The sequence below is a fragment of the Simochromis diagramma genome, unplaced genomic scaffold (genome assembly GCF_900408965.1).
Source record: "Simochromis diagramma unplaced genomic scaffold, fSimDia1.1 OVJJ01000344.1, whole genome shotgun sequence".
Taxonomy (NCBI): domain Eukaryota; kingdom Metazoa; phylum Chordata; class Actinopteri; order Cichliformes; family Cichlidae; genus Simochromis; species Simochromis diagramma.
This window is the reverse complement of record NW_024387375.1, coordinates 4,005,525-4,018,914: the sequence shown is the minus strand read 5'-3', so window position 1 is coordinate 4,018,914 and position 13,390 is coordinate 4,005,525.

Sequence of the window (13,390 nt, the reverse complement as noted above, 5' to 3'; positions counted from 1 at the left end):
GTGCAGTGGTCTGATGAAAGATACCTCAGCAGTAGCATTTTTAAAAAAAACAAAACAAAGAAACAACCAGTCTTTCCTGTCAGCATTGTACATTTTACACTCAGTACTTGTGATTGTACCGCACCCTTTTATTAGATAATGATGAATGAATTCTTTTGCAAAAAATGACTGTGTTATTTTAAAGCTAAAACATCTGCTCACAGATTTATTCAGTATGTTACCCTTTGTGAGTCAAGATGTGCTAAATGAAATTCTCCCTGAAAGAGAAAGCAAACGTTGGCTTGATATGCTTTAACAGATAAGTGCAGGATTTGATAGTTCTCAATATTTTGTCTTTTACAATTTCCAAACATAAGTTGAGATTTCTGGCTATTCTTAGCATCTTTATCGTCTGCTCTGTAGGGCAGACGGTAAAGATAAAGTAGGTAAAGGTAAAGTAGGGCCTTTTGTTGATGGTTTAATCCTCTGTTTATTGTAAGTTTATGCGGCTGATATATAATGAGTGAAGAAACATGCTCTCTGTTGCCATTCAGACTCTGACACTGTTAACACATTAGTCTTCTTGTGCACATGCACGCTTACCTTGAGCCTTTGACTCCAGGCCAGGGTCAGGTAGCTAAAGTTAGCTCTGAAGTGTCAGTCACACTCTAGCACTGAGGAAATCACATGACCTGACGGTATGAGAGCAACAGAATTTCCAAACAGTCTCTTTGACAAGTATTTCACGCTCTCTCACACACAGAGATAAATTAGAATGACTTGTTTGACTAAATTTGGGGATTTTAAATTTCAGTTTAATGCATAGTTTTGTTTACAAAAACTCATAAATCTGAGATTTGTACACCTGATGTGTTTGATGGATATACATTTGCAGCTTATGTATCTCTGACATTTTTGCTCAGCTATCACTTTTTAAAAATAATTTGGTGGTATTTCTTTACTAATCACTGATACGCTTAGAATCCTGCTTTGTTTGGCATTGAACTAGCCAGCTCTGATCTACACTAAGCAATTACATCTCAGCGATAATGAAAAGCGTTTTAGCCGCAGCAGGATGCTTGCGATAGCAAGAAAATGCTGGAGTTTCTTAGCAGGCTGCTCAATAAATTCCTAATGGATCTGTGTTTTACTGCTTTACGATCAGCAGTATATTCTCGTTTCACAACTGCGCTGTGATTGTTTGATTACTGTTAGTGAGTATTTTAGTCTTTGTGACCACAGCAAAACAAAGACAGAAGGATTTTGGCCTCATGAGTAAAAACAGATTTTAGAATAATGAGGCACAACAATTCAACAATAATTTTTTACTCAGATCCTTTTGTCTTAAATTCAATGCAAAAGCCTGTTTGGGACTGGCTTCTGCTGTCAGAATCATTTTTTGTACTCCTGATTAGGACAGACGCGTGTTTTTGAACTCTGCTGGACTTTATCCTGTTTCTAATACTCCTTTTTGTGTTATGTGCACATCTGTATTCATCTGTCCACTACTATCTTATTCCTGCTGAGGGGAATCAAAACGAGTAAAACTGCAAAAGTGAACAGGGAACAGATGTGAAACTTAAATTCCTTCTGAAAAATTGGTTTATGGAGGATTTCACTGTCAAATTCGGTGATTTTGCAGCACTGCTTTTATCATGGGATTGTATGCTCATGGACTATCATGATTATTTGAAAATGGATTTAGCTGAAATAATGCTTTGATGAGCATTTATAGTACCATGAACACACGTGGCTGTTTTTGATTATTTTCAGCTTTATCAGTCATCAGTTTGTTAATGTTGGCTAGTCAACAACTATTTGTTCCTCATAGTAATGTTTATCTGTACTTGTCTCAGACTAGCGGCTAATTAGCTTTAAATAGCTTTTTCCGTAAGACAGAAATCTGTAAACAATATTTTACCAGAGACGTAATTCTAATCTATCAGGCTGACCTTTTGTATCTTCTGTCAGCATCCCTTTATTATAAACTGTGACCTCTTGCTGGTTTTTTTTTAAATTAAAATCCATTATTATTATTGAATATGACAACAGTTTTCTGTAGCTCAGACCTCCGCTCTGGACTAACTTCATTAGTCATGTTATAAATGATTAGGATCTTTCACATATTGTTACTATTGTTTTTTCCATTTGTCATTTTTTGCTGAAGCTCAGACGGAGCATGAGAATGGGGAAGAAAGGTGATTTAAGTGATTTTCAACATGGCATGGTTGTTGGTGCCAGATGGACTGGTTTAAGTGTTTCAGAAACTGTCGATCTGCTGGGATTTTCCCATACAACCATCTCTAGGATTTACAAGGAAATAAGAGAAAATCCACTGGATAAAAATGCATTGTTTGATGCCAGACGTTGGAGGAGAATAGCCGGCCTGATTTGAGCTGAGAGAAAGGCAGCAGTGACTCAAACAATCCCTTAAGACCAAAGTGTGCAGAAGACCATCTCTGAAATACACACTGAGCCTTGAAACACATGGACTACAGTAGCAGAAGACCACACCAGATGGCACACCTGTCAGACTGAGGCTACAGTTCACATTTGTTCATCCATAATTGGACTGGAAAAACGTTGTGTGGTCTGATGACAACAGTTTACCCGTCTTTCAGCCAACAAATCTCACACAGCACATGTGTGATGCTACATGGACCAAAATCTCTGAGGAACGAATCTATGCTGCAAAGACTTAGTTCTGAAGGCAAAACATGGTCTAACCTGGTACTAGTAAGGTTTACCTGATAAAGTGTAGTGAGGTTATATATGTGGGAGTTTATATATGCTATACATGGCAGGAACTTCAGGAGCTGATCACATATTAACTTAATAGTAATTAGATTCTCCTTCTTGTTCTTAGTCAGGATCTAATAATCTGCAAGTTATTTGTTACTGAAGGGAAAAGAAGAATAATCGGCAATAATTAGCTCTTTGATATTTTCCATTTACCTTTATCACTTTACTTTGTTTTCAAGGTAAAACTCATTTAGTCAAAATGTTACATCATCCCTTGAATCATTTTGAGGTTTGATGTTGGAAACGTGTAAAAAATGCCTGTTATGTTTGTGCTTGTGCTGTGTGTATGTGGCCAGCAATTGATGGTCAGTATGCCCAAGCATATGAATGTGCTTGACATCATTGATATGTAGACGCCCAAGCATCTTAGCATGTGTGAATGTGTGCGACCTTGTTGTGATATATAGAAGCATGCAAGCAATACAAACTGCTATTTGACAGACTTGTAAACTTCTGTGTTTCAGATTTTGATTATCTTTCTGAATGCAGTGATCAGTTGACCTTAGCGATCCTATTTAAATGAAGTATTTCTTTTGTATTGCACGCCATGAGTTCTGCAGCTTAATCATTGTAGCATGCCATATTTCTTACTCTTGGTCACACAGACAAGCAAAAAAACTACACAGCCTGTGCTGGTGTAGCAGGACCCAGTGGTGCACACATCCTGCCTTCTTTTGTTTGCGCGTAGTAATTCTAATGTACAATGTCTTGCTACTAACTAAACCAATCGCGAAGCAAGTGTAACAACATGTGTTTTTGATCTAATGCCCCAGGACTATGAAAACAAAAACAACCCCTGCTACCTTACTTATCCCACTAAATTTCCATACTTAGTGGTCCTTTGGGCTCTAGTGGCCCCAATAAAACCACTGCATTCCATTGGAGCCATTAAAGGATATCAAGGGCCAAGCTGTTAGGTATGGATCACATTTCTTTTTTTTTATCTGCATATATTGAGAAGCATCACACTGAACACATGTGTGAGTTAATTCACTGAACAAGAATGTTATTAATGGAAAACAGCTTGCAGTTTGTCAGTTGCATAAAATTAAAACCATGACCAAAAAATAGAGTCTTTCACAGCCACGTAAAGAATTAAACGACTGCTGAAACCAAAAGTACGCAGATTACAAAATGCTGCAGGCTATATAATAAGTAGAAAACTTGCTGAGCAACTGTACTGTAAATTACACAATATAAATGTCCACATAATGTAACCTCTCTCCAGTTTGAGTCATGCAGCAAGTGAAAGCAACACCTGTTTAAAAAACAGTTTCTTTCGAGTGTCTGTTTCAGGGTTTGATCTTCAGACTAAACAAAATTTTGTGGTTGTTTTCCGATTCATGATTTGTTTATTTTTGCATTCATCTTCCCTGTTTGCTTTGTTCACCGTAACATCTGCAGTTTCCCCACTTTGTCCTTTTTTATCTTTATTCGCTCAGTTCAATAGCTAATTACTGTTTGCTGTGTACTGCCTTACTGTACCTGTCCTGCCTCCACAATAAGTTTACATTTAAGATAACACTTAACTAGCCACTAAAGATAACGACACAAACAATTTCCTGAATATATAATGATGCCCTATAAACAATCTGTATCGATAAACCCATCACAAATAGTGGGAAGGTTCAGAAGTTAAGTCTGTAAAGAGACATAGATGTATTATTGATGAGTTTGCAAGATTAGAGCTCTACAGCTGAATCAAAACAGTCTGAGACACTACAAAATAAAGCTGTAATGTAGGTTCTGGATACCTTACAAAACTCTGAAAGAACACTACTAAAAATATTGTCTGTGTTTGAGAGGCTTGCAAATTATATCACTCATCCACAGTTAAAGGCCTTATTGTGTCTCAAAGGATGCCAAAAGGACATAAAAACTGAACATGTGGCTTATTGATCCTCCAGACCCTGTAGTTCTTCCAATATCTCTTTGTCCTCACTGATGGCCAAGTTTTCTCTCACAAGAACAGGAATATCCAGAAACATCCAGGAATCCTGACATTTAAAAGGCACCGAGGTCCAAAGGAGGAAGAGATGAGCCAACCTGTTATCCTGCATGACCTTATACTTTACTAAACAGAATTTCAGTTAATGGGATTAGTCACAGGATCATATTATTCACTTTCAGGCAGCGGTAAAAGCATGGTCCTATCTTTCCATCTGCCTTGGAGAACGACAGAAAATCCAGTTTGTTGACTTAGTAAAAGTTTGGAAACTACTAGGATGATTGAAACGGGGGATTTTATGTGACACTGCACCCGTTTAACCCTGTTTAAGCCCTGTTTTATCCAACCGAATAGGGTCCATGCAGGGATATCTCACAGGTATTTTTTTAATCATTTCAATTTTGTATGACTTTGTCAATCAGTTTGTTCCTAATGATATTACATCATTGTGATAGCATGTGTTGATATCATCGCATTTCAACCATTTCAGATGCCATTGTTACCTTCATCATCTGAATGGTAACATCCAGACTGGAAATATGATTATTATTTTTAATATTGTTGTATTATTAAAATAATAAGAGTATTATTTCTTTTATTTTGCTAGTCTGATTGCTTCTTACAGTTAATTATTCATGTGGTCTCCTAGGAGCCCATTCAGCAGTGTTAAATATGTTGACAAAGAGGTGACAGTGCCTTTAGCAGCAGATGTGTTTGCACATTGCTCTGGTGTAATTATTCTCAGCTCTCAGGTATCATAACTTGCTTCTTTGTCTGCTCAGTTCAGACAGACACTCCCTGTGGCTGTTTGCACATTGAAAGTGCTTTTTTTTCACTCTTTAACCAGTTCAGGGTCGCAGGCCGGGTGGAGTCTATCCCAAACGTTATACGGTGAGAAGTGAGCTACACCCTGGACACCCTTTACCTCCTGCAGAAGTTTTAAAAGTTAAGTTTTTTCTCATAAAACACTTTTGGGGAATAGCTGATTTTGACTCGAGCAAAGCAAAATGTTACTCAGTGAATGTGTTGAAGCCTGGCAGTAGTTGATTTAGGACAGAGCACCCTCTGCTGGAGAGTAAAAGTCAATAACCAAGCAGGGTTTATACCTTAAGTATTAATGCACTGCAGCTATTTGTAATTTTCCTGTAAAAGTTCATTTAAGAAGTACTGCTTGAGTAGTCATGACTATCATTTATGTAGTGCGATACATGGAATAAAATATTTTTATGAATAGGCTTTTGTCCAATGTTGTACAAAGATAGCTGATAGCAGATGGTGCTTTGTATTTTATGTGACAGCTACCAGGAAATTAGTTTTTTTTTTTTTTTAGTATTGTTTTTTTTTAGTATTGTATTTCTTTTCTTTCCTACTTTTTTTCTCTGATGACTACAATTTATACTGGATGTTTTCACACTAACAGTATATTTTAAGCAATATCATCTGTCTTTTTTCTGGAGTTGCGATTTAAATGATTTATATGATTCCTCAACCTTCCCTCTAGCTCCATTGGGTCCACATTTGTGCCTTTGAATGTGACTTTTCTACAGGTACTGGATGTATTGTCATTCATTTTAGTGTATTTATGCCTTGCTTGAGACGAATTATAATCAATTTTGCGATCTTTGACTTGTCACTTGGTGGAATCAACAACTCGAGTTTTGTTATATTTTAGCTTAATCACAAAATGCTTGTGGATAAGGTTCTTCCATCGTCCTCAGCAAAGTACTTTGTGCTTAGTCCTGCTCATATTCTAACATACACAGATAAGATGGAGAAAATGGAAGACAGAAATGTGTTATGCATTCAAATATTATCATTATCAGTGTGTGCATGTTAGTGTGCTGACATTAGCAGGGCTTAGATAGTGCTTAAGTACAGCCTCATAAAGCTGTTGATGTAGCTGTAGACTCCAGTTTTAATATGTCAGACATGATGTAAACTCCAAACCTTTTATGTTCCGCCATGTTTGGGCTGTAGTTCAAATAACTTGTCAAAACTGGTTAAAACAGGCAATGGCTGAGTTATTCTGTTTTCCAGAGCTTTTTATCTATGTTTTGAGTTGTTTAGTCAATGTGTAGCTGAATGCAAACCCCCTTGGATATCCTTGTGTCTGGTGATAACAGGAGAAATTCACGTGGAATTGAGGTTAGAGGCCAACATTCCTGAAGATAGAAGTGTTGCATAGGTAAGCACTGATAAAGAGCTTATCCACTGGTCTCTCCTACACCCAGTCCAATGATCATGAGGCGCAGTGTGGAAATAATAAACTGCAGCGTTGGTCGATATAGACATAGGGAGGATCTGGTGGTGATGAAAACTAAAGTTCAACATTTTAGGTAAACAGCTCATTTACAGTCACTGTACAGTCCCCAAAGACCATGTGACCATGTGTATCAGGGACCTCAGAGAAAACTAAAAGAAAGACCCCACCTTATGCATTGTTGTTACGACCCGGCTCTGCTAGGGATGTAACATAAATGAGCCCAGAGACAGGAGGGTTATATAAAAAGAAAAACACAAGGTTTATTAACACAACTGAAAACCGTTAGTGAAACAACTCACTAGGCAATAGGGTGATTTAAACGAACATAACAAACAACTCATATATTCAAATAACACTAATAACAACAGTAGAACACTAGTCATCTAAACATCTCACAGGCAGTTACTTAACACAAAGGTTGCAAAGGGCAGCAGTGCAAAGGCAGGAGGGACAGTCTGTTCACATCAACAAGTCCCCCAGAATGACGACTCCTCAGCCTTTTATACTCCCAGGTAAATGCAGGCAGCCGCATCATTGGTCCGTCGTATTCAAGGCTCCTGCAGCAGCCAATGGTGTTAGTGGTCTGGCACACTTTGATCTGCATGAAGTTGGGCGGGCATAGGTCCCTGGCCAGCCAATCACCCGTGAGTCCTGGAACGCTTTGATTTCCATAGAGGAAGGTGAGACCACCTGAGGCCAGGGGCCGTAACACCCCTCCCCTTAAAATACCAACTATGTTGGGCAAAAGCAGACATTACAGAGTGTGAACAAAAACAAAGAACAAACACCATCAGCCAAAACATTTTCAGACCCCTTTTTGTGGTAAACACTTAAGTTGTATTCCTGCAACAACAGAGCCCAGCGCATAAGGCACTGGTTATGATTAAACATGCGAGCAAGGAACACGAATGGGTTGTGGTCAGTGTACACAACAAGAGGTAACATGCTGGACCCCAGGTATACGTGAAAGTGCTGAAGAGCCAACAACAAAGCCAGGGTCTCCTTTTCAATGGTGGAGTAGTTTAACTGATTTTTATTAAACTTGCGGGAAAAGTAACAAACCGGGTGGTCCAAACCCTGCAAGTCTTCTTGCAACAGCACTGCCCCAGCCCCGACAGCACTGGCATCAACCTCAAGTTTGAATGGTCGCGTCAAATCAGGTGCAGCTAACACAGGAGTGTGGCAGAGAAGGGCTTTCGCACTCTCAAAAGCATCTTGACACTCACTTGACCACAGAAACTCAACCTTTGGGCTGAGTAGGTCAGTCAATGGCTTGGCTACAGAGGAGAAATTTTTACAAAAGTTTCTGTAGTAGCCCACCATCCCTCAAAACCTACGCAACTCACGCCTGGTGGTAGGTATGGGGAACTCTAACCACTGCCACTTTGGCATCAATGGGCCGGACCTGTCCACGTCCCACCTCCCTGCCCAAGTACGTCACTGTAGCTTTGGCAAACTTACACTTAGATAAGTTGAGAGTTAGAGTAGCTTGAGCCAAACGGTGAAATACCTGACGTAGAGTTTCCAAATAATCTTGCCATGTTTCAGTATAAATTACTAGATCATCTAGGTAGGCACTGCAGTTGGACAGGCCACGGAGGACTTTATTTACTAGCCTCTGGAAGGTGGCAGGAGCGTTACACATGCCGAATGCCATGACTGTGTACTGTAGAAAATCATCAGGTGTTACATAGGCAGAGATGTTAGAGGCACGTTCAGTTAAAGGGACCTGCCAGTAACCTTTAAGAAGATCTAATTTAGTGACATACTGAGCAGTCCCAATACTGTCCACGCAATCCTCAATTCTTGGGAGGGGATGTGAGTCAGCCACAGTCACAGAGTTCACCTTCCGGAAGTCTGTAATAAAACGGGGCGAGCCATCTGGCTTAGACTCCACTATACAAGGTGAGCTCCAGGGGCTTTGACTGGGCTTTGCTAAGCCATGTTGCAGCAAATAGTCAGCCTCCTGTCTCATGAGCAAGCGTTTATGGGCTCGATAAGGATGCTGCTTAATAGGTTTAGCTCCCTGGACATCAATATCATGCTCTAGCACTGTAGTGCGAGTTGGCACATCCCCGAATAAACAGGTGTATTCATTAATCAAGACAGTTATGTCTTCTTGTTGCTCTGAAGACAGATGCTCAAGCAAACTCGGCAGTGCTTTCAGCATTTCTGAGTTAGACAGACGGGGTCTAGAACAGGTGGGATAACTTAGTTATAAACCATCAACCTCATCCACCCCTCCTTGCTCTAGATGACTTGAGGCTACAACAGGTGCACAGATGCCATCAGGCTCTGGTGCCGACCGAGGATGGTATAATTTCAACATGTTTATGTGGCAGACGCGTGTTTTGCGTCTGCGGTCGGGAGTGCAAATTACATAATCAGTCTCCCCTCTCTTTTCACAGACTTTAAAGGGGCCGCTATACCTAGTAGACAAGGCTGAGCCCAGAACAGGCAAGAGTACAAGAACCTGGTCACCCACTTGAAAGGTTCTTTTAACAGAAGCCTTATCATAATGGCGTTTCATTTTCCTCTGTGAAACAGCAAGGTGCTGTTTAGCCAGAGCGTTGGCTTGGTTCAAACGCTCACGGAAGTGTTTTACATACCTGCTTGCATTTACTTTGGACGCCCCGTGTGGGCTCAAAAATGCCTCTTTCAGAGCTTTGAGGGGTCCGCGTGGCCTATGACCAAATACCAGCTCAGAAGGACTAAAACCAAGTGACTCCTGAACAGTGTCACGGGCAGCAAATAACACAAATGGAACTCCCTCATCCCAGCTCTTTTCAGACTTTAGGCAGTATTTGCGTAGCATCGCCTTTAAGGTCTGATGCCACCGCTCTAATGCACCTTGCGATTCAGGATGATAAGCAGAGGACATGATATGTTTGATACCTAGAGTGCTAGCCACTTGTTTGAATAACTTAGATTGAAAGTTTGAGCCCTGGTCAGTCTGTATGACCTTTGGCAGGCCAAACACGGAAAAGAATGTTGTCAACGCCTTAACAACTGATTTTGCTGTAACCTTATGTAATGGGACAGCCTCGGGGAAACGGGTAGCTGCACACATGATCGTATTGCTTTCCTGATTTTGTTCTAGGTAGTGGACCCACACAGTCTACTATGACATGGTCAAATGGCTGATCCACTACAGGAATGGGACACAACGGAGCTGGGGGTATGACCTGATTAGGTTTACCTGCAATCTGACATACATGGCAACTGCGGCAAAATTTAGAAACATCACGCTTCATACCAGGCCAAAAGAAATGCTTTAATAGTAGCTGGTATGTTTTTGTGATGCCCAAGTGTCCTGACCACTGGCTTTCATGGGCAAGAGCCAGGATTTTCTGCCGGTACACAGAGGGCACGGCAATCTGCTCGACTTTACTCCATTCTGCACCTTCTGCACCTGGTGGAGACCACTGATGCATTAGAACATCATGTTCTACAAAATAGGCTTGTTGCTCTTTATTGACTTGCTCATCACTTACCGTATGTTTGAAACAGCTCTGCAGCGTTTTATCAGCTAATTGAGCTGCTGACAGCTGGTCTTTGGTCAAGGGCAGCGAAGAGACCTTTGGAAATGGACCGGGCTCCTCAGGTTTCACTGAGTCTGGCGGTGACAGAAAATTGTTTCTTTTAATTTGTACATCATTCTCCTCGGAAAATGAGGACATCAACACCGAATCAGAGAGAGCAACATCAGTATCTTTACGAGCTTGTGCTCGAGTAATTGCACAGGCTGGATACAGCCCAGGGTGCATGGAAACATCAGAGGTTTTCTGATTTAGGGGGTTGTCTAAAACCTCCAGACAAGGGAGCACTAACCCTCCTGCAATATCATTGCCCAACAACATGGCCACACCCTCTATTGGCAAGGCTGGGCAAACAGCAACGGGGAAAAAATCCTGTAACAAGTTTTGATTTGATAAAAACTCTGTGAACTGGTCTGGGAGCGTAACCCATCTCTATCCCCCGTAGAACAGAATTAAAACCACATTCACTTTCAGCAGAAAATGGTAAAACACTCGAGAGGATGACAGTCTGAGAAGCTCCAGTGTCCCTTAAAATACGCACAGGTTTTAAATCAGAGGGATTGTCGGTTAGCGATACTGAGCCATCAAAAATGAATGGTTCGAAACAGGGGTCCGGCACCTTACCACCACAACCATGGACCTCATTACAGGCCTCAGCTTTCACAAAACCCACCCCTTTGGGTTGCTGAGCATTTGATGGTTGATGATGCTCCTGCAGCAGCCAATGGTGTGAGTGGTCTGGCACACTGATCTGCATGAAGTTGGACGGGCATAGGTCCCTGGCCAGCCAATCACCCATGAGTCCTGGAACGCTTTGATTTCCATAGAGGAAGGCGGGGCCACCTGAGGCCAGGGGCCGTAACAATTGTATTAAATTAAATGTCATTGTTCATGTTTACTGTAATGACAGAAAATTGCTTAGGGAAGTTCTTAGTTGTAACTGTTTTAGTAACTTTTTTTTTTTGGCAGCAATAGAGGTCTGCTCGTCAGGAGGATAATTCTGTTCCCGATTTTGATCCTTTCTCTGGATTTGTTTAAAATAAGAAATATTTCAAATATTGCCATGCAAGGATTTAGTAAGAAAGTGTTTGTGTAGATGCTGCTTCCCCAAAAAACAAAACAAAAGAAAACCATAGTGGAACTGTGTATTATGGTGCAAACAAAATGAGCTTTGGAAAAAAAAAACAATGAGTTTGTTTTGGAATGCACTGTTTATTATTTCTAATGTGAAACAGGGGCAAACGTTTGACTCCTCACAACCCTTGACAGAGCATACGTTCCATGTAAATATTATCGTCTTATTCACTTCACTCAAGTCAGATGCTGATTATCTTATTCACTCTGTGGCAAAATACTTCTTCCATTCTTCTAGATATATTATGCAAGCATGGCTTTTGTAGGTCAGTCTTTACTGACAAGTTACAGCTCTTTCAGCCCTTCACATATGAAGCCAGCAATCCATAAATGATAACTATGTAACTAGGGTGGATCAACAACACAAAGCAACCTCCCAAGGTTGTGCCTCTGCTTTTGGCCTAAAGCTTGAAATCAGAGACAGTTATTTGACCCTGTTTAGCCTGTTTATTGTAAAAACAAAAAATACACGAATAGAAGAATAGATGCATTTTTGCATGTGTTTAGACGAATACACTACATGAAAAAACACAATTTTATTGTACGTTACTCCAGACACTAACAAATATTTAAGATATTGCCCAGACATGTAGTGCCTAGTACCACTGCTCTACTTGTACAAGCAGATACTATTTATTTTGTATTATGTGTTGATGAATACACTCATACAAATGATACTTAATGATATATGCATCAAAACAAATGATCAGTCAAGCTGTACAGATGTTCAGTTTCCTAGCTAAAATAAATGTTTAGCAAAGCCACATTTTGAAGAAAGAAAAATCTTGGTTTAAAATTGGCCATCGTTTCTTTCAAGATTGCCTCCAACTTCTGTTCTGTCTTCCATGGAAAACCTTCATGACACGTATGAACCTGAATAAGACACATTTGGTGAAATGAGCAATAAAAATCAAAGTTTATTGGGTACATATGACAGCAGTGTGTGTGTGTGTGTGTGTGTGTGTGTGTGTGTGTGTGTGTGTGTGTGTGTGTGTGTGTGTGTAAAAGAATATATGCAGTAAAACTAAATGCAAGAAAACAAAATCAAGAGCATAGTCCAAAAAGCTTTTTGTGTTTTTCTGGGCATTACATTTCTAAGTAACACACTTTGAAAACAATTGTTTTGCATGAAAACAACTTTGGAAGCTCGAATTAAGAGTTAGCAGAGCCCGAGTTTAATATCTGTGTTTAATATTTGTGTTCAGGTATGTTTATATATGATGATTTCATTTAATGAGATTGGAAAAATCTTGTGGATTTGGGTTTTGTTTGAGGTTAGTTGCTTAAAGTTGGCCATGCAACCTGACCTATTTTTTGATTATTATATCAAATAAATGTTCCTTCCACTCATCTCACTCTGGACTCTGGAATGAAGTGCCTTCAGATGCCTCTTGTCATGCAGGGCAGCTGCTTTGCCTCAGCAGGGGCTCTGCAATTTAAAAAGTTACAAAGTTTGCCACTCATACTTATAAGCAGGGGAGGTCTGGATTGAGTTCCTTAATTATAACTATTTGAAGTGCCTCTGTAGATTTGGTAATCCCAAGAATGTGCCCATCTGTGTGTATACACACATTCATATGTATTTATGTGAGTTTACACTGATTACACCAGCAAGCACATGAACACATATTCCTACACTTCAGTACATATCTGCTTAAGCTACCCATACACGCAGCAGGGTGTTGGAGAGTCACGTGGCATAGCACTGCACAGCATGACTATACG